Here is a 26,505-nt window from a genome sequence, read left to right as displayed (position 1 = left end):
GTGTTGAGTCCCGTTCACTGAGCAAGGAGTAGGTCTTGTCTATTACATGTTGGGTTTATGGAACGGTATCTGAGCTAATTTGAAACCCTGGTTTTATGCATCACCCCACCTCACCTTTCCCGTTAAGCAGCCATAGTGTGTTTTCTAAACGTGTGACTCTCTTCTGTTTTGTAATTCAGTTCAAGTGTAGCGGTTTTTACATTCCCTCTATAAGTGATATCTTATGATAAGTTTTTTTTTTTTTTCTGTGTGACTTATTTCACGTAGAATCGTCGTATCTAAATCCACTCATCATGCTGCTACGAGCCTTATGACGTAGATTTCGTGGCTGAGTGATATTCCATTGTACATAAGGACCACAACTTCTGTATCCATTTTTCTCTTTCCTGGGATATTTAAGGTGTAACGAAGTGGAGATTCTTGCCAACAGAGCGGCCCTAAACTTTGGGGTGCCTGTGTCTTGCTGATTTTTAGTTTTCCCAATTTATACGCCCATGAGTGGAAGTGCCCTATGCTCTCTAAGCTGAGTTTTTTAGATGTCTCAGGACACACCGTACACCTCTCCAGAGTGGCTGTTGGCAATTTACATCCCGCCCATCAGCGTAGCAAGGCTCCCGTTTCTCCATGGCCTGTCCTGCATTTCTGGTTTTGACACTTTATTCAGCATGGCCCTTTTGACCGATGGGAAGCGAGACTTCTTTGTAGCGCTGATTTGCCTTTCCAGGTTGCTTGGTTGGCCAAAAAGGGCGTATGCGTTTTTTCCTGAATATATTCAGGAAAAAACGCATACAACCTTTTTGGCCAAGGGCATCATTGTCGAGGTTTTGCCGCTTTTCCTGTGCTTTAACGGCGATTCGAATCTCCCTCCTGAAATCTGTTTCCTGCAATTCTGCCTTGCTTTCAAATCCTCTTCTTTGCCTTCCCTCAATATATTTGTGGACGAGAGTTATCATTTATAACTCTGCAGGTTTGTGAATTGCAGTGCCCCTGAGCTCCATTTCTCAACTCGCTTTCTTGGGAGCTGACCGCAAAAGCGCAGGATTGCTTCAGGCCCTATTCTGTTTCCGGGCGGTAGGCTGAGCCTTTGGTTAATTCTTCTTTCTGATGGGAAAATAGCGTGACCTGTTCTTGTCCCAACACCTAGACCTAGTCTCTCATTGGTTCCCCGTCTTCCCGTTCATCCTCAGGACCAATTGCAACCTGTACGGAACAGGAGGTTAAAGGTGCTGATTCTCCAAGGAGGGAGATTGCTAGGAAAGCGGGTGGAATGGCGAACCCAAGCAGAAGGAGATGAGAAATGAGGTGCGTTTTAGAAACCTTTCCCGATCACATGGTGTACCATCTTCTGGGTTTCTCATGCATGTTTTCGATGTAGGAAGATGCCCTTGAAACTGGAGATTTGGGACCCATGGGATGGGTACCACGCAGTATTACTTTAAAGGGTCTGCATTTGCTCACCCAACCTCACCAAACCTCTCAGCCCCAAGAGTGTCCACCCCTATGTCTCAATCAGCTGTGGGTCTAGATATGGTCAATCCTGGTGGCATCACAGCCTCTGAACGAATTTTGTAAGAATTTCTCTCTCTTTCACTGTCTTTGTTTCACGAGTTTTTAAAAGTAATTGATTTTTATAATGGGGTTTAGCTGCTTTTCAATGCTGTGTTTATGCCGCTTTACACCCACTTGACTCACTTACAGAGAGATTTCAATACATAGGTTTTAAGATTCTTACTGGTCAGATATATTCTTGGGCGGTGAATAGGGGGTGTTGAGTCCCGTTCACTGAGCAAGGAGTAGGTCTTGTCTATTACATGTTGGGTTTATGGAACGGTATCTGAGCTAATTTGAAACCCTTGTTTTATGCATCACCCCACCTCACCTTTCCCGTTAAGCAGCCATAGTGTGTTTTCTAAACGTGTGACTCTCTTCTGTTTTGTAATTCAGTTCAAGTGTAGCGGTTTTTACATTCCCTCTATAAGTGATATCTTATGATAAGTTTTTTTTTTTTTTCTGTGTGACTTATTTCACGTAGAATCGTCGTATCTAAATCCACTCATCATGCTGCTACGAGCCTTATGACGTAGATTTCATGGCTGAGTGATATTCCATTGTACATAAGGACCACAACTTCTTTATCCATTTTTCTCTTTCCTGGGATATTTAAGGTGTAACGAAGTGGAGGTTGTTGTCAACAGAGCAGCCCTAAACTTTGGGGTGCCTGTGTCTTGCTGATTTTTAGTTTTCCCAATTTATAGGCCCATAAGTGGAAGTGCCCTATGCTCTCTAAGCTGAGTTTTTTAGATGTCTCAGGACACACCGTACACCTCTACAGAGTGGCTGTTGGCAATTTACATCCCACCCATCAGCATAGCAAGGCTCCCGTTTCTCCATGGCCTGTCCTGCATTTCTGGTTTTGACACTTTATTCAGCATGGCCCTTTTGACCGATGGGAAGCGAGACTTCTTTGTAGCGCTGATTTGCCTTTCCAGGTTGCTTGGTTGGCCAAAAAGGGCGTATGCGTTTTTTCCTGAATATATTCAGGAAAAAACGCATACAACCTTTTTGGCCAAGAGCATCATTGTCGAGGTTTTGCCGCTTTTCCTGTGCTTTAACGGCGATTCGAATCTCCCTCCTGAAATCTGTTTCCTGCAATTCTGCCTTGCTTTCAAATCCTCTTTGTTGCCTTCCCTCAATATATTTGTGGACGAGAGTTATCATTTATAACTCTGCAGGTTTGTGAATCGCAGTGCCCCTGAGCTCCATTTTTCAACTCGCTTTCTTGGGAGCTGGCCGCAAAAGCGCAGGTTTGCTTCCGGCCCTATTCTCCTTCCGAGCGGCAGGCTGAGCCTGTGGTTAATTCTTCTACCTGATGGGAAAATAGAGTGACCTGTGCCTGTCCCAAGACCTAGAGCTAGTCTCTCATTGGTTCCCCCTCTTCCCTTTCATCCTCAGGACAAATTGCAACCTGTACGGAACAGGAGGTTAAAGGTGCTGATTCTCCAAGGAGGGAGATTGCTAGGAAAGCGGCTGGAATGGCGAACCCGAGCACAATTAGATGAGAAATGAGGTGCGTTTTAGAAACCTTTCCCGATCACACGGTGTACCATCTTCTGGGTTTCTCATGCATGTTTTCGATGTAGGAAGGTGCCCTTGAACCTGGAGATTTGGGACCCATGGGATGGGTACCACGCAGTATTACTTTAAAGGGTCTGTGTTTGCTCACCCAACCTCACCAAAACTCTCAGCCCCAAGAGTGTCCACCCTTATGTCTCAATCAGCTGTGGGTCTAGATATGGTCAATCCTGGTGGCATCACAGCCTCTGAACGAATTTTGTAAGAATTTCTCTCTCTTTCACTGTCTTTGTTTCACGGGTTTTTAAAAGTAATTGATTTTTATAATGGGGTTTAGCTGCTTTTCAGTGCTGTGTTTATGCTGCTTTACACCCACTTGACTCACTTACAGAGAGATTTCAATTCATAGGTTTTAAGATTCTTACTAGTCAGATATATTCTTGGGCGGTGAATAGGGGGTGTTGAGTCCCGTTCACTGAGCAAGGAGTAGGTCTTGTCTATTACATATTGGGTTTATGGAACGGTATCTGAGCTAATTTGAAACCCTGGTTTTATGCATCACCCCACCTCACCTTTCCCGTTAAGCAGCCATAGTGTGTTTTCTAAACGTGTGACTCTCTTCTGTTTTGTAATTCAGTTCAAGTGTACCGGTTTTTACATTCCCTCTATAAGTGATACCTTATGATAAGTGTCTTTTTCTGTGTGACTTATTTCACGTAGAATCGTCGTACCTAAATCCACTCATCATGCTGCTAGGAGCCTTATGACGTAGATTTCATGGCTGAGTGATATTCCATTGTACATAAGGGCCACAACTTCTTTATCCATTTTTCTCTTTCCTGGGATATTTAAGGTGTAACGAAGTGGAGGTTCTTGTCAACAGAGCAGCCCTAATCTTTGGGGTGCCTGTGTCTTGCTGATATTTAGTTTTCCCAATTTATACTCCCATGAGTGGAAGTGCCCTATGCTCTCTAAGCTGAGTTTTTTAGATGTTTCAAGACACACCGTACACTTCTCCAGAGTGGCTGTGGGCAATTTACATCCCGCCCATCAGCGTAGCAAGGCTCCCGTTTCTCCATGGCCTGTCCTGCATTTCTGGTTTTGACACTTTATTCAGCATGGTCCTTTTGACCGATGGGAAGCGAGACTTCTTTTTAGCGCTGATTTGCCTTTGCAGGTTGCTTGGTTGGCCAAAAAGGGCGTATGCGTTTTTTCCTGAATATATTCAGGAAAAAACGCATACGCCCTTTTTGGCCAAGGGCATCATTTTCGAAGTTTTGCCGCTTTTCCTGTGCTTTAAAGGCGATTCGAATCTCCCTCCTGAAACCTGTTTCCTGCAATTCTGCCTTGCTTTCAAATCCTCTTCGTTGCCTTCCCTCAGTATATTTGTGGACGAGAGTTATCATTTATAACTCTGCAGGTTTGTGAATTGCAGTGCCCCTGAGCTCCATTTTTCAACTCGCTTCCTTGGGAGCTGGCCGCAAAAGCGCAGGAATGCTTCAGGCCCTATTCGGCTTCCGGCTGGCAGGCTGAGCCTGTGGTTAATTCTTCTTCCTGACGGGAAAATAGAGTGAGCTGTGCCTGTCCCAAGACATAGAGCTAGTCTCTCATTGGTTCCCCCTCTTCCCGTTCCTCCTCAGGACATATTGCAACCTGTACAGAACAGGAGGTTAAAGGTGCTGATTCTCCAAGGAGGGAGATTGCTAGGAAAGCGGCTGGAACGGCGAACCCGAGCACAAGGAGATGAGAAATGAGGTGTGATTTAGAAACCTTTCTCGATCACACGGTGTATCATCTTCTGGGTTTCTCCTGCATGTTTTCGATGTAGGAAGATGCCCTTGAACCTGGAGATTTGGGACCCATGGGATGGGTACCACGCAGTATTACTTTAAAGGGTCTGCGTTTGCTCACCCAACCTCACCAAACCTCTCAGCCCCAAAAGTGTCCACCCTTATGTCTCAATCAGCTGTGGGTCTAGATATGGTCAATCCAGGTGGCATCACAGCCCCTGAACGAATTTTGTAACAATTTCTCTCTCTTTCACTGTCTTTACTTCACGGGTTTTTAAAAGTAATTGATTTTTATAATGGGGTTTAGCTGCTTTTCACTGCTGTGTTTATGCCGCTTTACACCCACTTGAGTCACTTACAAAGAGATATCAACACATAGGTTTTAAGATTATTACTAGTCAGATATATTCTTGGGCGGTGTATAGGGGATGTTGAGTCCCGTTCACTGAGCAAGGTGTAGGTCTTGTCTATTACATATTGGGTTTATGGAACGGTATCTGAGCTAATTTGAAACCCTTGTTTTATGCATCACCCCACCTCACCTTTCCCGTTAAGCAGCCATAGTGTGTTTCTTAAACGTGTGACTCTCTTCTGTTTTGTAATTCAGTTCAAGTGTAGCGGTTTTTACATTCCCTCTATAAGTGATATCTTATGATAAGTGTCTTTTTCTGTATGACTTATTTCACGTAGAATCGTCGTACCTAAATCCACTCATCATGCTGCTAGGAGAATTATGACGTAGATTTCATGGATGAGTGATATTCCATTGTACATAAGGACCACAACTTCTTTATCCATTTTTCTCTTTCCTGGGATATTTAAGGTGTAACGAAGTGGAGGTTTTTGTCAACAGAGCAGCCCTAAACTTTGGGGTGCCTGTGTCTTGCTGATTTTTAGTTTTCCCAGTTTATACGCCCATGAGTGGAAGTGCCCTATGCTCTCTAAGCTGAGTTTTTTAGATGTTTCAAGACACACCGTACACCTCTCCAGAGTGGCTGTTGGCAATTTACATCTCGCCCATCAGCGTAGCAAGGCTCCCGTTTCTCCATGACCTGTCCTGCATTTCTGGTTTTGACCCTTTATTCAGCATGGCCCTTTTGACCGATGGGAAGCGAGACTTCATTGTGGCGCTGATTTGCCTTTCCAGGTTGCTTGGTTGGTCAAAAAGGGCGTATGCGTTTTTTCCTGAATATATTCAGGAAAAAACACATACGCCCTTTTTGGCCCAGGGCATCATTGTCGAGGTTTTGCCGCTTTTCCTGTGCTTTAAAGGCGATTCGAATCTCCCTCCTGAAATCTGTTTCCTGCAATTCTGCCTTGCTTTCAAATCCTCTTCGTTGCCTTCCCTCAATATATTTGTGGACGAGAGTTATCATTTATAACTCTGCAGGTTTGTGAATCGCAGTGCCCCTGAGCTCCATTTTTCAACTCGCTTTCTTGGGAGCTGGCCGCAAAAGTGCAGGATTGCTTCAGGCCCTATTCTGCTTCCGGGTGGCAGGCTGAGCCTGTGGTTAATTGTTCTTCCTGATGGGAAAATAGAGTGACCTGTGCCTGTCCCAAGACCTAGAGCTAGTCTCTCATTGGTTCCCCCTCTTCCCTTTCATCCTCAGGACAAATTGCAACCTGTACGGAACAGGAGGTTAAAGGTGCTGATTCTCCAAGGAGGGAGATTGCTAGGAAAGCGGCTGGAATGGCGAACCCGAGAACAAGGAGATGAGAAATGAGGTGCGTTTTAGAAACCTTTCCCGATCACACGGTGTACCATTTTTTGGGTTTCTCATGCATGTTTTCGATGTAGGAAGATGCCCTTGAACCTGGAGATTTGGGACCCATGGGATGGGTACCACGCAGTATTACTTTAAAGGGTCTGCATTTGCTCACCCAACCTCAGCAAACCTCTCAGCCCCAAGAGTGTCCACCCTTATGTCTCAATCAGCTGTGGGTCTAGATATGGTCAACCCAGGTGTCATCACAGCCTCTGGACGAATTTTGTAAGAATTTCTCTCTCTTTCACTGTCTTTGTTTCACGGGTTTTTAAAAGTAATTGATTTTTATAATGGGGTTTAGCTGCTTTTCAGTGCTGTGTTTATGATTCTTTACACGCACTTGACTCACTTACAGAGAGATTTCAATACGTAGGTTTTAAGATTGTTACTTGTCAGATATATTCTTGGTCGGTGAATAGGGGGTGTTGGGTCCCGTTCACTGAGTAAGGAGTAGGTCTTGTCTATTACATATTGGGTTTATGGAACGCTATCTGAGCTAATTTGTAACCCTGGTTTTATGCATCACCCCACCTCACCTTTCCCGTTAAGCAGCCATAGTGTGTTTTCTAAACGTGTGACTCTCTTCTGTTTTGTAATTCAGTTCAAGTGTAGTGGTTTTTACTTTCCCTCTATAAGTGATATCTTATGATAAGTTTTTTTTTTTTTTTTTTTCTGTGTGACTTATTTCACCTAGAATCGTCATACCTAAATCCACTCATCATGCTGCTTCGAGCCTTATGACGTAGATTTCATGGCTGAGTGATATTCCATTGTACATAAGGACCACAACTTCTGTATCCATTTTTCTCTTTCCTGGGATATTTAAGGTGTAACGAAGTGGAGATTCTTGCCAACAGAGCAGCCCTAAACTTTGGGGTGCCTGTGTCTTGCTGATTTTTAGTTTTCCCAATTTATACGCCCATGAGTGGAAGTGCCCTATGCTCTCTAAGCTGAGTTTTTTAGATGTCTCAGGACACACCGTACACCTCTGCAGAGTGGCTGTTGGCAATTTACATCCCGCCCATCAGCGTAGCAAGGCTCCCGTTTCTCCATGGCCTGTCCTGCATTTCTGGTTTTGACACTTTATTCAGCATGGCCCTTTTGACCGATGGGAAGCGAGACTTCTTTGTAGCGCTGATTTGCCTTTCCAGGTTGCTTGGTTGGCCAAAAAGGGCGTATGCGTTTTTTCCTGAATATATTCAGGAAAAAACGCATACAACCTTTTTGGCCAAGGGCATCATTGTCGAGGTTTTGCCGCTTTTCCTGTGCTTTAACGGCGATTCGAATCTCCCTCCTGAAATCTGTTTCCTGCAATTCTGCCTTGCTTTCAAATCCTCTTCGTTGCCTTCCCTCAATATATTTGTGGACGAGAGTTATCATTTATAACTCTGCAGGTTTGTGAATTGCAGTGCCCCTGAGCTCCATTTCTCAACTCGCTTTCTTGGGAGCTGGCCGCAAAAGCGCAGGATTGCTTCAGGCCCTATTCTGTTTCCGGGCGGTAGGCTGAACCTTTGGTTAATTCTTCTTTCTGATGGGAAAATAGCGTGACCTGTTCTTGTCCCAACACCTAGACCTAGTCTCTCATTGGTTCCCCGTCTTCCCGTTCATCCTCAGGACCAATTGCAACCTGTACGGAACAGGAGGTTAAAGGTGCTGATTCTCCAAGGAGGGAGATTGCTAGGAAAGCGGCTGGAATGGCGAACCCAAGCAGAAGGAGATGAGAAATGAGGTGCGTTTTAGAAACCTTTCCCGATCACATGGTGTACCATCTTCTGGGTTTCTCATGCATGTTTTCGATGTAGGAAGATGCCCTTGAACCTGGAGATTTGGGACCCATGGGATGGGTACCACGCAGTATTACTTTAAAGGGTCTGCATTTGCTCACCCAACCTCACCAAACCTCTCAGCCCCAAGAGTGTCCACCCCTATGTATCAATCAGCTGTGGGTCTAGATATGGTCAATCCTGGTGGCATCACAGCCTCTGAACGAATTTTGTAAGAATTTCTCTCTCTTTCACTGTCTTTGTTTCACGGGTTTTTTAAAGTAATTGATTTTTATAATGGGGTTTAGCTGCTTTTCAATGCTGTGTTTATGCCGCTTTACACCCACTTGACTCACTTACAGAGAGATTTCAATACATAGGTTTTAAGATTCTTACTGGTCAGATATATTCTTGGGCGGTGAATAGGGGGTGTTGAGTCCCGTTCACTGAGCAAGGAGTAGGTCTTGTCTATTACATGTTGGGTTTATGGAACGGTATCTGAGCTAATTTGAAACCCTGGTTTTATGCATCACCCCACCTCACCTTTCCCATTAAGCAGCCATAGTGTGTTTTCTAAACGTGTGACTCTCTTCTGTTTTGTAATTCAGTTCAAGTGTAGCGGTTTTTACATTCCCTCTATAAGTGATACCTTATGATAAGTGTCTTTTTCTGTGTGACTTATTTCACGTAGAATCGTCGTACCTAAATCCACTCATCATGCTGCTAGGAGCCTTATGACGTAGATTTCATGGCTGAGTGATATTCCATTGTATATAAGGGCCACAACTTCTTTATCCATTTTTCTCTTTCCTGGGATATTTAAGGTGTAACGAAGTGGAGGTTCTTGTCAACAGAGCAGCCATAATCTTTGGGGTGCCTGTGTCTTGCTGATATTTAGTTTTCCCAATTTATACGCCCATGAGTGGAAGTGCCCTATGCTCTCTAAGCTGAGTTTTTTAGATGTTTCAAGACACACCGTACACTTCTCCAGAGTGGCTGTGGGCAATTTACATCCCGCCCATCAGCATAGAAAGGCTCCCATTTCTCCATGGCCTGTCCTGCATTTCTGGTTTTGACACTTTATTCAGCATGGTCCTTTTGACCGATGGGAAGCGAGACTTCTTTGTAGCGCTGATTTGCCTTTGCAGGTTGCTTGGTTGGCCAAAAAGGGCGTATGCGTTTTTTCCTGAATATATTCAGGAAAAAACGCATACGCCCTTTTTGGCCAAGGGCATCATTTTCGAAGTTTTGCCGCTTTTCCTGTGCTTTAAAGGCGATTCGAATCTCCCTCCTGAAACCTGTTTCCTGCAATTCTGCCTTGCTTTCAAATCCTCTTCGTTGCCTTCCCTCAGTATATTTGTGGATGAGAGTTATCATTTATAACTCTGCAGGTTTGTGAATTGCAGTGCCCCTGAGCTCCATTTTTCAACTCGCTTCCTTGGGAGCTGGCCGCAAAAGCGCAGGATTGCTTCAGGCCCTATTCGGCTTCCGGCTGGCAGGCTGAGCCTGTGGTTAATTCTTCTTCCTGACGGGAAAATAGAGTGAGCTGTGCCTGTCCCAAGACCTAGAGCTAGTCTCCCATTGGTTCCCCCTCTTCCCGTTCCTCCTCAGGACAAATTGCAACCTGTACGGAACAGGAGGTTAAAGGTGCTGATTCTCCAAGGAGGGAGATTGCTAGGAAAGCGGCTGGAATGGCGAACCCGAGCACAAGGAGATGAGAAATGAGGTGCGTTTTAGAAACCTTTCCCGATCACACGGTGTACCATCTTCTGGGTTTCTCATGCATGTTTTCGATGTAGGAAGGTGCCCTTGAACCTGGAGATTTGGGACCCATGGGATGGGTACCACGCAGTATTACTTTAAAGGGTCTGCGTTTGCTCACCCAACCTCACCAAATCTCTCAGCCCCAGGAGTGTCCACCCTTATGTCTCAATCAGCTGTGGGTCTAGATATGGTCAATCCAGGTGGCATCACAGCCCCTGAACGAATTTTGTAAGAATTTCTCTCTCTTTCACTGTCTTTGCTTCACGGGTTTTTAAAAGTAATTGATTTTTATAATGGGGTTTAGCTGCTTTTCAGAGCTGTGTGTGTGCCGCTTTACACCCACTTGAGTCACTTACAGAGAGATATCAACACATAGGTTTTAAGATTCTTACTAGTCAGATATATTCTTGGGCGTTGAATAGGGGGTGCTGAGTCCCGTTCACTGAGCAAGGAGTGGGTTTGTCTATTATATATTGGGTTTATGGAACGGTATCTGAGCTAATTTGAAACCCTTGTTTTATGCATCACCCCACCTCACCTTTCCCGTTAAGCAGCCATAGTGTGTTTTCTAAACGTGTGACTCTCTTCTGTTTTGTAATTCATTCAATTGTAGCGGTTTTTACATTCCCTCTATAAGTGATATCTTATGATAAGTGTCTTTTTCTGTGTGACTTATTTCATGTTGAATCGTCGTACCTAAATCCACTCATCATGCTGCTACGAGCCTTATGACGTAGATTTCATGGCTGAGTGATATTCCATTGTACATAAGGACCACAACTTCTTTATCCATTTTTCTCTTTCCTGGGATATTTAAGGTGTAACGAAGTGGAGGTTCTTGTCAACAGAGCAGCCCTAATCTTTGGGGTGCCTGTGTCTTGCTGATTTTTAGTTTTCCCAATTTATACGCCCACGAGTGGAAGTGCCCTATGCTCTCTAAGCTGAGTTTTTTAGGTGTTTCAAGACACACCGTACACCTCTCCAGAGTGGCTGTTGGCAATTTACATCCCGCCCAACAGCGTAGCAAGGCTCCCGTTTCTCCATGGCCTGTCCTGCATTTCTGGTTTTGACACTTTATTCAGCATGGCCCTTTTGACCGATGGGAAGCGAGACTTCTTTGTAGCGCTGATTTGCCTTTGCAGGTTGCTTGGTTGGCCAAAAAGGGCGTATGCGTTTTTTCCTGAATATATTCAGGAAAAAACGCATACGCCCTTTTTGGCCAAGGGCATCATTGTCGAGGTTTTACCGCTTTTCCTGTGCTTTAAAGGCGATTCGAATCTCCCTCCTGAAACCTGTTTCCTGCAATTCTGCCTTGCTTTCAAATCCTCTTCGTTGCCTTTCCTCAGTATATTTGTGGACGAGAGTTATCATTTATAACTCTGCAGGTTTGTGAATTGCAGTGCCCCTGAGCTCCATTTTTCAACTCGCTTTCTTGGGAGCTGGCCGCAAAAGCGCAGGATTGCTTCAGGCCCTATTCTCCTTCCGGGCGGCAGGCTGAGCCTGTGGTTAATTCTTCTTCCTGATGGGAAAATAGAGTGACCTGTGCCTGTCCCAAGACCTAGAGCTAGTCTCTCATTGGTTCCCCCTCTTCCCTTTCATCCTCAGGACAAATTGCAACCTGTACGGAACAGGAGGTTAAAGGTGCTGATTCTCCAAGGAGGGAGATTGCTAGGAAAGCGGCTGGAATGGCGAATCCAAGCACAATTAGATGAGAAATGAGGTGCGTTTTAGAAACCTTTCCCGATCACACGGTGTACCATCTTCTGGGTTTCTCATGCATGTTTTCGATGTAGGAAGATGCCCTTGAACCTGGAGATTTGGGACCCATGGGATGGGTACCACGCAGTATTACTTTAAAGGGTCTGCGTTTGCTCACCCAACCTCACCAAACCTCTCAGCCTCAAAAGTGTCCACCCTTATGTCTCAATCAGCTGTGGGTCTAGATATGGTCAATCCAGGTGGCATCACAGCCCCTGAACGAATTTTGTAAGAATTTCTCTCTCTTTCACTGTCTTTGCTTCACGGGTTTTTAAAAGTAATTGATTTTTATAATGGGGTTTAGCTGCTTTTCAGTGCTGTGTTTATGATGCTTTACACGCACTTGACTCACTTACAGAGAGATTTCAATACATAGGTTTTAAGATTGTTACTTGTCAGATATATTCTTGGTCGGTGAATAGGGGGTGTTGGGTCCCGTTCACTGAGTAAGGAGTAGGTCTTGTCTATTACATATTGGGTTTATGGAACGCTATCTGAGCTAATTTGTAACCCTGGTTTTATGCATCACCCCACCTCACCTTTCCCGTTAAGCAGCCATAGTGTGTTTTCTAAACGTGTGACTCTCTTCTGTTTTGTAATTCAGTTCAAGTGTAGTGGTTTTTACTTTCCCTCTATAAGTGATATCTTATGATAAGTTTTTTTTTTTTTCTGTGTGACTTATTTCACCTAGAATCGTCATACCTAAATCCACTCATCATGCTGCTTCGAGCCTTATGACGTAGATTTCATGGCTGAGTGATATTCCATTGTACATAAGGGCCACAACTTCTTTATCCATTTTTCTCTTTCCTGGGATATTTAAGGTGTAACGAAGTGGAGGTTCTTGTCAACAGAGCAGCCCTAATCTTTGGGGTGCCTGTGTCTTGCTGATATTTAGTTTTCCCAATTTATACGCCCATGAGTGGAAGTGCCCTATGCTCTGTAAGCTGAGTTTTTTAGATGTTTCAAGACACACCGTACACCTCTCCAGAGTGGCTGTTGGCAATTTACATCCCGCCCAACAGCGTAGCAAGGCTCCCGTTTCTCCATGGCCTGTCCTGCATTTCTGGTTTTGACACTTTATTCAGCATGGCCCTTTTGACCGATGGGAAGCGAGACTTCTTTGTAGCGCTGATTTGCCTTTGCAGGTTGCTTGGTTGGCCAAAAAGGGCGTATGCGTTTTTTCCTGAATATATTCAGGAAAAAACGCATACGCCCTTTTTGGCCAAGGGCATCATTGTCGAGGTTTTACCGCTTTTCCTGTGCTTTAAAGGCGATTCGAATCTCCCTCCTGAAACCTGTTTCCTGCAATTCTGCCTTGCTTTCAAATCCTCTTCGTTGCCTTTCCTCAGTATATTTGTGGACGAGAGTTATCATTTATAACTCTGCAGGTTTGTGAATTGCAGTGCCCCTGAGCTCCATTTTTCAACTCGCTTTCTTGGGAGCTGGCCGCAAAAGCGCAGGATTGCTTCAGGCCCTATTCTCCTTCCGGGCGGCAGGCTGAGCCTGTGGTTAATTCTTCTTCCTGATGGGAAAATAGAGTGACCTGTGCCTGTCCCAAGACCTAGAGCTAGTCTCTCATTGGTTCCCCCTCTTCCCTTTCATCCTCAGGACAAATTGCAACCTGTACGGAACAGGAGGTTAAAGGTGCTGATTCTCCAAGGAGGGAGATTGCTAGGAAAGCGGCTGGAATGGCGAATCCAAGCACAATTAGATGAGAAATGAGGTGCGTTTTAGAAACCTTTCCCGATCACACGGTGTTCCATCTTCTGGGTTTCTCATGCATGTTTTCGATGTAGGAAGATGCCCTTGAACCTGGAGATTTGGGACCCATGGGATGGGTACCACGCAGTATTACTTTAAAGGGTCTGCGTTTGCTCACCCAACCTCACCAAACCTCTCAGCCTCAAAAGTGTCCACCCTTATGTCTCAATCAGCTGTGGGTCTAGATATGGTCAATCCAGGTGGCATCACAGCCCCTGAACGAATTTTGTAAGAATTTCTCTCTCTTTCACTGTCTTTGCTTCACGGGTTTTTAAAAGTAATTGATTTTTATAATGGGGTTTAGCTGCTTTTCAGTGCTGTGTTTATGATGCTTTACACGCAGTTGACTCACTTACAGAGAGATTTCAATACATAGGTTTTAAGATTGTTACTTGTCAGATATATTCTTGGTCGGTGAATAGGGGGTGTTGGGTCCCGTTCACTGAGTAAGGAGTAGGTCTTGTCTATTACATATTGGGTTTATGGAACGCTATCTGAGCTAATTTGTAACCCTGGTTTTATGCATCACCCCACCTCACCTTTCCCGTTAAGCAGCCATAGTGTGTTTTCTAAACGTGTGACTCTCTTCTGTTTTGTAATTCAGTTCAAGTGTAGTGGTTTTTACTTTCCCTCTATAAGTGATATCTTATGATAAGTTTTTTTTTTTTTCTGTGTGACTTATTTCACCTAGAATCGTCATACCTAAATCCACTCATCATGCTGCTTCGAGCCTTATGACGTAGATTTCATGGCTGAGTGATATTCCATTGTACATAAGGGCCACAACTTCTTTATCCATTTTTCTCTTTCCTGGGATATTTAAGGTGTAACGAAGTGGAGGTTCTTGTCAACAGAGCAGCCCTAATCTTTGGGGTGCCTGTGTCTTGCTGATATTTAGTTTTCCCAATTTATACGCCCATGAGTGGAAGTGCCCTATGCTCTGTAAGCTGAGTTTTTTAGATGTTTCAAGACACACCGTACACCTCTCCAGAGTGGCTGTTGGCAATTTACATCCCGCCCAACAGCGTAGCAAGGCTCCCGTTTCTCCATGGCCTGTCCTGCATTTCTGGTTTTGACACTTTATTCAGCATGGCCCTTTTGACCGATGGGAAGCGAGACTTCTTTGTAGCGCTGATTTGCCTTTGCAGGTTGCTTGGTTGGCCAAAAAGGGCGTATGCGTTTTTTCCTGAATATATTCAGGAAAAAACGCATACGCCCTTTTTGGCCAAGGGCATCATTGTCGAGGTTTTACCGCTTTTCCTGTGCTTTAAAGGCGATTCGAATCTCCCTCCTGAAACCTGTTTCCTGCAATTCTGCCTTGCTTTCAAATCCTCTTCGTTGCCTTTCCTCAGTATATTTGTGGACGAGAGTTATCATTTATAACTCTGCAGGTTTGTGAATTGCAGTGCCCCTGAGCTCCATTTTTCAACTCGCTTTCTTGGGAGCTGGCCGCAAAAGCGCAGGATTGCTTCAGGCCCTATTCTCCTTCCGGGCGGCAGGCTGAGCCTGTGGTTAATTCTTCTTCCTGATGGGAAAATAGAGTGACCTGTGCCTGTCCCAAGACCTAGAGCTAGTCTCTCATTGGTTCCCCCTCTTCCCTTTCATCCTCAGGACAAATTGCAACCTGTACGGAACAGGAGGTTAAAGGTGCTGATTCTCCAAGGAGGGAGATTGCTAGGAAAGCGGCTGGAATGGCGAATCCAAGCACAATTAGATGAGAAATGAGGTGCGTTTTAGAAACCTTTCCCGATCACACGGTGTTCCATCTTCTGGGTTTCTCATGCATGTTTTCGATGTAGGAAGATGCCCTTGAACCTGGAGATTTGGGACCCATGGGATGGGTACCACGCAGTATTACTTTAAAGGGTCTGCGTTTGCTCACCCAACCTCACCAAACCTCTCAGCCTCAAAAGTGTCCACCCTTATGTCTCAATCAGCTGTGGGTCTAGATATGGTCAATCCAGGTGGCATCACAGCCCCTGAACGAATTTTGTAAGAATTTCTCTCTCTTTCACTGTCTTTGCTTCACGGGTTTTTAAAAGTAATTGATTTTTATAATGGGGTTTAGCTGCTTTTCAGTGCTGTGTTTATGATGCTTTACACGCACTTGACTCACTTACAGAGAGATTTCAATACATAGGTTTTAAGATTGTTACTTGTCAGATATATTCTTGGTCGGTGAATAGGGGGTGTTGGGTCCCGTTCACTGAGTAAGGAGTAGGTCTTGTCTATTACATATTGGGTTTATGGAACGCTATCTGAGCTAATTTGTAACCCTGGTTTTATGCATCACCCCACCTCACCTTTCCCGTTAAGCAGCCATAGTGTGTTTTCTAAACGTGTGACTCTCTTCTGTTTTGTAATTCAGTTCAAGTGTAGTGGTTTTTACTTTCCCTCTATAAGTGATATCTTATGATAAGTTTTTTTTTTTTCTGTGTGACTTATTTCACCTAGAATCGTCATACCTAAATCCACTCATCATGCTGCTTCGAGCCTTATGACGTAGATTTCATGGCTGAGTGATATTCCATTGTACATAAGGGCCACAACTTCTTTATCCATTTTTCTCTTTCCTGGGATATTTAAGGTGTAACGAAGTGGAGGTTCTTGTCAACAGAGCAGCCCTAATCTTTGGGGTGCCTGTGTCTTGCTGATATTTAGTTTTCCCAATTTATACGCCCATGAGTGGAAGTGCCCTATGCTCTCTAAGCTGAGTTTTTTAGATGTTTCAAGACACACCGTACACCTCTCCAGAGTGGCTGTTGGCAATTTACATCCCGCCCAACAGCGTAGCAAGGCTCCCGTTTCTCCATGGCCTGTCCTGCATTTCTGGTTTTGACACTTTATTCAGCATGGCCCTTTTGACCGATGGGAAGCGAGACTTCTTTGTAGCGCTGATTTGCCTTTGCAGGTTGCTTGGTTGGCCAAAAAGGGCGTATGCGTTTTTTCCTGAATATATTCAGGAAAAAACGCATACGCCCTTTTTGGCCAAGGGCATCATTGTCGAGGTTTTACCGCTTTTCCTGTGCTTTAAAGGCGATTCGAATCTCCCTCCTGAAACCTGTTTCCTGCAATTCTGCCTTGCTTTCAAATCCTCTTCGTTGCCTTTCCTCAGTATATTTGTGGACGAGAGTTATCATTTATAACTCTGCAGGTTTGTGAATTGCAGTGCCCCTGAGCTCCATTTTTCAACTCGCTTTCTTGGGAGCTGGCCGCAAAAGCGCAGGATTGCTTCAGGCCCTATTCTCCTTCCGGGCGGCAGGCTGAGCCTGTGGTTAATTCTTCTTCCTGATGGGAAAATAGAGTGACCTGTGCCTGTCCCAAGACCTAGAGCTAGTCTCTCATTGGTTCCCCCTCTTCCCTTTCATCCTCAGGACAAATTGCAACCTGTACGGAACAGGAGGTTAAAGGTGCTGATTCTCCAAGGAGGGAGATTGCTAGGAAAGCGGCTGGAATGGCGAATCCAAGCACAATTAGATGAGAAATGAGGTGCGTTTTAGAAACCTTTCCCGATCACACGGTGTACCATCTTCTGGGTTTCTCATGCATGTTTTCGATGTAGGAAGATGCCCTTGAACCTGGAGATTTGGGACCCATGGGATGGGTACCACGCAGTATTACTTTAAAGGGTCTGCGTTTGCTCACCCAACCTCACCAAACCTCTCAGCCTCAAAAGTGTCCACCCTTATGTCTCAATCAGCTGTGGGTCTAGATATGGTCAATCCAGGTGGCATCACAGCCCCTGAACGAATTTTGTAAGAATTTCTCTCTCTTTCACTGTCTTTGCTTCACGGGTTTTTAAAAGTAATTGATTTTTATAATGGGGTTTAGCTGCTTTTCAGTGCTGTGTTTATGATGCTTTACACGCACTTGACTCACTTACAGAGAGATTTCAATACATAGGTTTTAAGATTGTTACTTGTCAGATATATTCTTGGTCGGTGAATAGGGGGTGTTGGGTCCCGTTCACTGAGTAAGGAGTAGGTCTTGTCTATTACATATTGGGTTTATGGAACGCTATCTGAGCTAATTTGTAACCCTGGTTTTATGCATCACCCCACCTCACCTTTCCCGTTAAGCAGCCATAGTGTGTTTTCTAAACGTGTGACTCTCTTCTGTTTTGTAATTCAGTTCAAGTGTAGTGGTTTTTACTTTCCCTCTATAAGTGATATCTTATGATAAGTTTTTTTTTTTTTCTGTGTGACTTATTTCACCTAGAATCGTCATACCTAAATCCACTCATCATGCTGCTTCGAGCCTTATGACGTAGATTTCATGGCTGAGTGATATTCCATTGTACATAAGGGCCACAACTTCTTTATCCATTTTTCTCTTTCCTGGGATATTTAAGGTGTAACGAAGTGGAGGTTCTTGTCAACAGAGCAGCCCTAATCTTTGGGGTGCCTGTGTCTTGCTGATATTTAGTTTTCCCAATTTATACGCCCATGAGTGGAAGTGCCCTATGCTCTCTAAGCTGAGTTTTTTAGATGTTTCAAGACACACCGTACACTTCTCCAGAGTGGCTTTGGGCAATTTACATCCCGCCCATCAGCATAGAAAGGCTCCCATTTCTCCATGGCCTGTCCTGCATTTCTGGGTTTGACACTTTATTCAGCATGGTCCTTTTGACCGATGGGAAGCGAGACTTCTTTGTAGCGCTGATTTGCCTTTGCAGGTTGCTTGGTTGGCCAAAAAGGGCGTATGCGTTTTTTCCTGAATATATATGGCCCTTTTTGGCCAAGGGCATCATTTTCGAAGTTTTGCCGCTTTTCCTGTGCTTTAAAGGCGATTCGAATCTCCCTCCTGAAACCTGTTTCCTGCAATTCTGCCTTGCTTTCAAATCCTCTTCGTTGCCTTCCCTCAGTATATTTGTGGATGAGAGTTATCATTTATAACTCTGCAGGTTTGTGAATTGCAGTGCCCCTGAGCTCCATTTTTCAACTCGCTTCCTTGGGAGCTGGCCGCAAAAGCGCAGGATTGCTTCAGGCCCTATTCGGCTTCCGGCTGGCAGGCTGAGCCTGTGGTTAATTCTTCTTCCTGACGGGAAAATAGAGTGAGCTGTGCCTGTCCCAAGACCTAGAGCTAGTCTCCCATTGGTTCCCCCTCTTCCCGTTCCTCCTCAGGACAAATTGCAACCTGTACGGAACAGGAGGTTAAAGGTGCTGATTCTCCAAGGAGGGAGATTGCTAGGAAAGCGGCTGGAATGGCGAACCCGAGCACAAGGAGATGAGAAATGAGGTGCGTTTTAGAAACCTTTCCCGATCACACGGTGTACCATCTTCTGGGTTTCTCATGCATGTTTTCGATGTAGGAAGGTGCCCTTGAACCTGGAGATTTGGGACCCATGGGATGGGTACCACGCAGTATTACTTTAAAGGGTCTGCGTTTGCTCACCCAACCTCACCAAATCTCTCAGCCCCAGGAGTGTCCACCCTTATGTCTCAATCAGCTGTGGGTCTAGATATGGTCAATCCAGGTGGCATCACAGCCCCTGAACGAATTTTGTAAGAATTTCTCTCTCTTTCACTGTCTTTGCTTCACGGGTTTTTAAAAGTAATTGATTTTTATAATGGGGTTTAGCTGCTTTTCAGAGCTGTGTGTGTGCCGCTTTACACCCACTTGAGTCACTTACAGAGAGATATCAACACATAGGTTTTAAGATTCTTACTAGTCAGATATATTCTTGGGCGGTGATAAGGGGGTGCTGAGTCCCGTTCACTGAGCAAGGAGTAGGTCTTGTCTATTATATATTGGGTTTATGGAACGGTATCTGAGCTAATTTGAAACCCTTGTTTTATGCATCACCCCACCTCACCTTTCCCGTTAAGCAGCCATAGTGTGTTTTCTAAACGTGTGACTCTCTTCTGTTTTGTAATTCATTCAAGTGTAGCGGTTTTTACATTCCCTCTATAAGTGATATCTTATGATAAGTGTCTTTTTCTGTGTGACTTATTTCATGTTGAATCGTCGTACCTAAATCCACTCATCATGCTGCTACGAGCCTTATGACGTAGATTTCATGGCTGAGTGATATTCCATTGTACATAAGGACCACAACTTCTTTATCCATTTTTCTCTTTCCTGGGATATTTAAGGTGTAACGAAGTGGAGGTTCTTGTCAACAGAGCAGCCCTAATCTTTGGGGTGCCTGTGTCTTGCTGATTTTTAGTTTTCCCAATTTATACGCCCACGAGTGGAAGTGCCCTATGCTCTCTAAGCTGAGTTTTTTAGATGTTTCAAGACACACCGTACACCTCTCCAGAGTGGCTGTTGGCAATTTACATCCCGCCCAACAGCGTAGCAAGGCTCCCGTTTCTCCATGGCCTGTCCTGCATTTCTGGTTTTGACACTTTATTCAGCATGGCCCTTTTGACCGATGGGAAGCGAGACTTCTTTGTAGCGCTGATTTGCCTTTGCAGGTTGCTTGGTTGGCCAAAAAGGGCGTATGCGTTTTTTCCTGAATATATTCAGGAAAAAACGCATACGCCCTTTTTGGCCAAGGGCATCATTGTCGAGGTTTTACCGCTTTTCCTGTGCTTTAAAGGCGATTCGAATCTCCCTCCTGAAACCTGTTTCCTGCAATTCTGCCTTGCTTTCAAATCCTCTTCGTTGCCTTTCCTCAGTATATTTGTGGACGAGAGTTATCATTTATAACTCTGCAGGTTTGTGAATTGCAGTGCCCCTGAGCTCCATTTCTCAACTCGCTTTCTTGGGAGCTGGCCGCAAAAGCGCAGGATTGCTTCAGGCCCTATTCTGTTTCCGGGCGGTAGGCTGAGCCTTTGGTTAATTCTTCTTTCTGATGGGAAAATAGCGTGACCTGTTCTTGTCCCAACACCTAGAGCTAGTCTCTCATTGGTTCCCCGTCTTCCCGTTCATCCTCAGGACCAATTGCAACCTGTACGGTACAGGAGGTTAAAGGTGCTGATTCTCCAAGGAGGGAGATGGCTAGGAAAGCGGCTGGAATGGCGAACCCAAGCAGAAGGAGATGAGAAATGAGGTGCGTTTTAGAAACCTTTCCCGATCACATGGTGTACCATCTTCTGGGTTTCTCATGCATGTTTTCGATGTAGGAAGATGCCCTTGAACCTGGAGATTTGGGACCCATGCGATGGGTACCACGCAGTATTACTTTAAAGGGTCTGCATTTGCTCACCCAACCTCACCAAACCTCTCAGCCCCAAGAGTGTCCACCCCTATGTCTCAATCAGCTGTGGGTCTAGATATGGTCAATCCTGGTGGCATCACAGCCTCTGAACGAATTTTGTAAGAATTTCTCTCTCTTTCACTGTCTTTGTTTCACGGATTCTTAAAAGTAATTGATTTTTATAATGGGGTTTAGCTGCTTTTCAATGCTGTGTTTATGCCGCTTTACACCCACTTGACTCACTTACAGAGAGATTTCAATACATAGGTTTTAAGATTCTTACTGGTCAGATATATTCTTGGGCGGTGAATAGGGGGTGTTGAGTCCCGTTCACTGAGCAAGGAGTAGGTCTTGTCTATTACATGTTGGGTTTATGGAACGGTATCTGAGCTAATTTGAAACCCTGGTTTTATGCATCACCCCACCTCACCTTTCCCGTTAAGCAGCCATAGTGTGTTTTCTAAACGTGTGACTCTCTTCTGTTTTGTAATTCAGTTCAAGTGTAGCGGTTTTTACATTCCCTCTATAAGTGATACCTTATGATAAGTGTCTTTTTCTGTGTGACTTATTTCACGTAGAATCGTCGTACCTAAATCCACTCATCATGCTGCTAGGAGCCTTATGACGTAGATTTCATGGCTGAGTGATATTCCATTGTACATAAGGGCCACAACTTCTTTATCCATTTTTCTCTTTCCTGGGATATTTAAGGTGTAACGAAGTGGAGGTTCTTGTCAACAGAGCAGCCATAATCTTTGGGGTGCCTGTGTCTTGCTGATATTTAGTTTTCCCAATTTATACGCCCATGAGTGGAAGTGCCCTATGCTCTCTAAGCTGAGTTTTTTAGATGTTTCAAGACACACCGTACACTTCTCCAGAGTGGCTGTGGGCAATTTACATCCCGCCCATCAGCATAGAAAGGCTCCCATTTCTCCATGGCCTGTCCTGCATTTCTGGTTTTGACACTTTATTCAGCATGGTCCTTTTGACCGATGGGAAGCGAGACTTCTTTGTAGCGCTGATTTGCCTTTGCAGGTTGCTTGGTTGGCCAAAAAGGGCGTATGCGTTTTTTCCTGAATATATTCAGGAAAAAACGCATACGCCCTTTTTGGCCAAGGGCATCATTTTCGAAGTTTTGCCGCTTTTCCTGTGCTTTAAAGGCGATTCGAATCTCCCTCCTGAAACCTGTTTCCTGCAATTCTGCCTTGCTTTCAAATCCTCTTCGTTGCCTTCCCTCAGTATATTTGTGGATGAGAGTTATCATTTATAACTCTGCAGGTTTGTGAATTGCAGTGCCCCTGAGCTCCATTTTTCAACTCGCTTCCTTGGGAGCTGGCCGCAAAAGCGCAGGATTGCTTCAGGCCCTATTCGGCTTCCGGCTGGCAGGCTGAGCCTGTGGTTAATTCTTCTTCCTGACGGGAAAATAGAGTGAGCTGTGCCTGTCCCAAGACCTAGAGCTAGTCTCCCATTGGTTCCCCCTCTTCCCGTTCCTCCTCAGGACAAATTGCAACCTGTACGGAACAGGAGGTTAAAGGTGCTGATTCTCCAAGGAGGGAGATTGCTAGGAAAGCGGCTGGAATGGCGAACCCGAGCACAAGGAGATGAGAAATGAGGTGCGTTTTAGAAACCTTTCCCGATCACACGGTGTACCATCTTCTGGGTTTCTCATGCATGTTTTCGATGTAGGAAGGTGCCCTTGAACCTGGAGATTTGGGACCCATGGGATGGGTACCACGCAGTATTACTTTAAAGGGTCTGCGTTTGCTCACCCAACCTCACCAAATCTCTCAGCCCCAGGAGTGTCCACCCTTATGTCTCAATCAGCTGTGGGTCTAGATATGGTCAATCCAGGTGGCATCACAGCCCCTGAACGAATTTTGTAAGAATTTCTCTCTCTTTCACTGTCTTTGCTTCACGGGTTTTTAAAAGTAATTGATTTTTATAATGGGGTTTAGCTGCTTTTCAGAGCTGTGTGTGTGCCGCTTTACACCCACTTGAGTCACTTACAGAGAGATATCAACACATAGGTTTTAAGATTCTTACTAGTCAGATATATTCTTGGGCGGTGAATAGGGGGTGCTGAGTCCCGTTCACTGAGCAAGGAGTAGGTCTTGTCTATTATATATTGGGTTTATGGAACGGTATCTGAGCTAATTTGAAACCCTTGTTTTATGCATCACCCCACCTCACCTTTCCCGTTAAGCAGCCATAGTGTGTTTTCTAAACGTGTGACTCTCTTCTGTTTTGTAATTCATTCAAGTGTAGCGGTTTTTACATTCCCTCTATAAGTGATATCTTATGATAAGTGTCTTTTTCTGTGTGACTTATTTCATGTTGAATCGTCGTACCTAAATCCACTCATCATGCTGCTACGAGCCTTATGACGTAGATTTCATGGCTGAGTGATATTCCATTGTACATAAGGACCACAACTTCTTTATCCATTTTTCTCTTTCCTGGGATATTTAAGGTGTAACGAAGTGGAGGTTCTTGTCAACAGAGCAGCCCTAATCTTTGGGGTGCCTGTGTCTTGCTGATTTTTAGTTTTCCCAATTTATACGCCCACGAGTGGAAGTGCCCTATGCTCTCTAAGCTGAGTTTTTTAGGTGTTTCAAGACACACCGTACACCTCTCCAGAGTGGCTGTTGGCAATTTACATCCCGCCCAACAGCGTAGCAAGGCTCCCGTTTCTCCATGGCCTGTCCTGCATTTCTGGTTTTGACACTTTATTCAGCATGGCCCTTTTGACCGATGGGAAGCGAGACTTCTTTGTAGCGCTGATTTGCCTTTGCAGGTTGCTTGGTTGGCCAAAAAGGGCGTATGCGTTTTTTCCTGAATATATTCAGGAAAAAACGCATACGCCCTTTTTGGCCAAGGGCATCATTGTCGAGGTTTTACCGCTTTTCCTGTGCTTTAAAGGCGATTCGAATCTCCCTCCTGAAACCTGTTTCCTGCAATTCTGCCTTGCTTTCAAATACTCTTCGTTGCCTTTCCTCAGTATATTTGTGGACGAGAGTTATCATTTATAACTCTGCAGGTTTGTGAATTGCAGTGCCCCTGAGCTCCATTTTTCAACTCGCTTTCTTGGGAGCTGGCCGCAAAAGCGCAGGATTGCTTCAGGCCCTATTCTCCTTCCGGGCGGCAGGCTGAGCCTGTGGTTAATTCTTCTTCCTGATGGGAAAATAGAGTGACCTGTGCCTGTCCCAAGACCTAGAGCTAGTCTCTCATTGGTTCCCCCTCTTCCCTTTCATCCTCAGGACAAATTGCAACCTGTACGGAACAGGAGGTTAAAGGTGCTGATTCTCCAAGGAGGGAGATTGCTAGGAAAGCGGCTGGAATGGCGAATCCAAGCACAATTAGATGAGAAATGAGGTGCGTTTTAGAAACCTTTCCCGATCACACGGTGTACCATCTTCTGGGTTTCTCATGCATGTTTTCGATGTAGGAAGATGCCCTTGAACCTGGAGATTTGGGACCCATGGGATGGGTACCACGCAGTATTACTTTAAAGGGTCTGCGTTTGCTCACCCAACCTCACCAAACCTCTCAGCCTCAAAAGTGTCCACCCTTATGTCTCAATCAGCTGTGGGTCTAGATATGGTCAATCCAGGTGGCATCACAGCCCCTGAACGAATTTTGTAAGAATTTCTCTCTCTTTCACTGTCTTTGCTTCACGGGTTTTTAAAAGTAATCGATTTTTATAATGGGGTTTAGCTGCTTTTCAGTGCTGTGTTTATGATGCTTTACACGCACTTGACTCACTTACAGAGAGATTTCAATACATAGGTTTTAAGATTGTTACTTGTCAGATATATTCTTGGTCGGTGAATAGGGGGTGTTGGGTCCCGTTCACTGAGTAAGGAGTAGGTCTTGTCTATTACATATTGGGTTTATGGAACGCTATCTGAGCTAATTTGTAACCCTGGTTTTATGCATCACCCCACCTCACCTTTCCCGTTAAGCAGCCATAGTGTGTTTTCTAAACGTGTGACTCTCTTCTGTTTTGTAATTCAGTTCAAGTGTAGTGGTTTTTACTTTCCCTCTATAAGTGATATCTTATGATAAGTTTTTTTTTTTTCTGTGTGACTTATTTCACCTAGAATCGTCATACCTAAATCCACTCATCATGCTGCTTCGAGCCTTATGACGTAGATTTCATGGCTGAGTGATATTCCATTGTACATAAGGGCCACAACTTCTTTATCCATTTTTCTCTTTCCTGGGATATTTAAGGTGTAACGAAGTGGAGGTTCTTGTCAATAGAGCAGCCCTAATCTTTGGGGTGCCTGTGTCTTGCTGATATTTAGTTTTCCCAATTTATACGCCCATGAGTGGAAGTGCCCTATGCTCTGTAAGCTGAGTTTTTTAGATGTTTCAAGACACACCGTACACCTCTCCAGAGTGGCTGTTGGCAATTTACATCCCGCCCAACAGCGTAGCAAGGCTCCCGTTTCTCCATGGCCTGTCCTGCATTTCTGGTTTTGACACTTTATTCAGCATGGCCCTTTTGACCGATGGGAAGCGAGACTTCTTTGTAGCGCTGATTTGCCTTTGCAGGTTGCTTGGTTGGCCAAAAAGGGCGTATGCGTTTTTTCCTGAATATATTCAGGAAAAAACGCATACGCCCTTTTTGGCCAAGGGCATCATTGTCGAGGTTTTACCGCTTTTCCTGTGCTTTAAAGGCGATTCGAATCTCCCTCCTGAAACCTGTTTCCTGCAATTCTGCCTTGCTTTCAAATACTCTTCGTTGCCTTTCCTCAGTATATTTGTGGACGAGAGTTATCATTTATAACTCTGCAGGTTTGTGAATTGCAGTGCCCCTGAGCTCCATTTTTCAACTCGCTTTCTTGGGAGCTGGCCGCAAAAGCGCAGGATTGCTTCAGGCCCTATTCTCCTTCCGGGCGGCAGGCTGAGCCTGTGGTTAATTCTTCTTCCTGATGGGAAAATAGAGTGACCTGTGCCTGTCCCAAGACCTAGAGCTAGTCTCTCATTGGTTCCCCCTCTTCCCTTTCATCCTCAGGACAAATTGCAACCTGTACGGAACAGGAGGTTAAAGGTGCTGATTCTCCAAGGAGGGAGATTGCTAGGAAAGCGGCTGGAATGGCGAATCCAAGCACAATTAGATGAGAAATGAGGTGCGTTTTAGAAACCTTTCCCGATCACACGGTGTACCATCTTCTGGGTTTCTCATGCATGTTTTCGATGTAGGAAGATGCCCTTGAACCTGGAGATTTGGGACCCATGGGATGGGTACCACGCAGTATTACTTTAAAGGGTCTGCGTTTGCTCACCCAACCTCACCAAACCTCTCAGCCTCAAAAGTGTCCACCCTTATGTCTCAATCAGCTGTGGGTCTAGATATGGTCAATCCAGGTGGCATCACAGCCCCTGAACGAATTTTGTAAGAATTTCTCTCTCTTTCACTGTCTTTGCTTCACGGGTTTTTAAAAGTAATTGATTTTTATAATGGGGTTTAGCTGCTTTTCAGTGCTGTGTTTATGATGCTTTACACGCACTTGACTCACTTACAGAGAGATTTCAATACATAGGTTTTAAGATTGTTACTTGTCAGATATATTCTTGGTCGGTGAATAGGGGGTGTTGGGTCCCGTTCACTGAGTAAGGAGTAGGTCTTGTCTATTACATATTGGGTTTATGGAACGCTATCTGAGCTAATTTGTAAC

The sequence above is a fragment of the Eschrichtius robustus genome, chromosome 9 (genome assembly GCF_028021215.1).
Source record: "Eschrichtius robustus isolate mEscRob2 chromosome 9, mEscRob2.pri, whole genome shotgun sequence".
Lineage (NCBI taxonomy): Eukaryota > Metazoa > Chordata > Mammalia > Artiodactyla > Eschrichtiidae > Eschrichtius > Eschrichtius robustus.
This window is presented reverse-complemented; position numbering follows the sequence as displayed.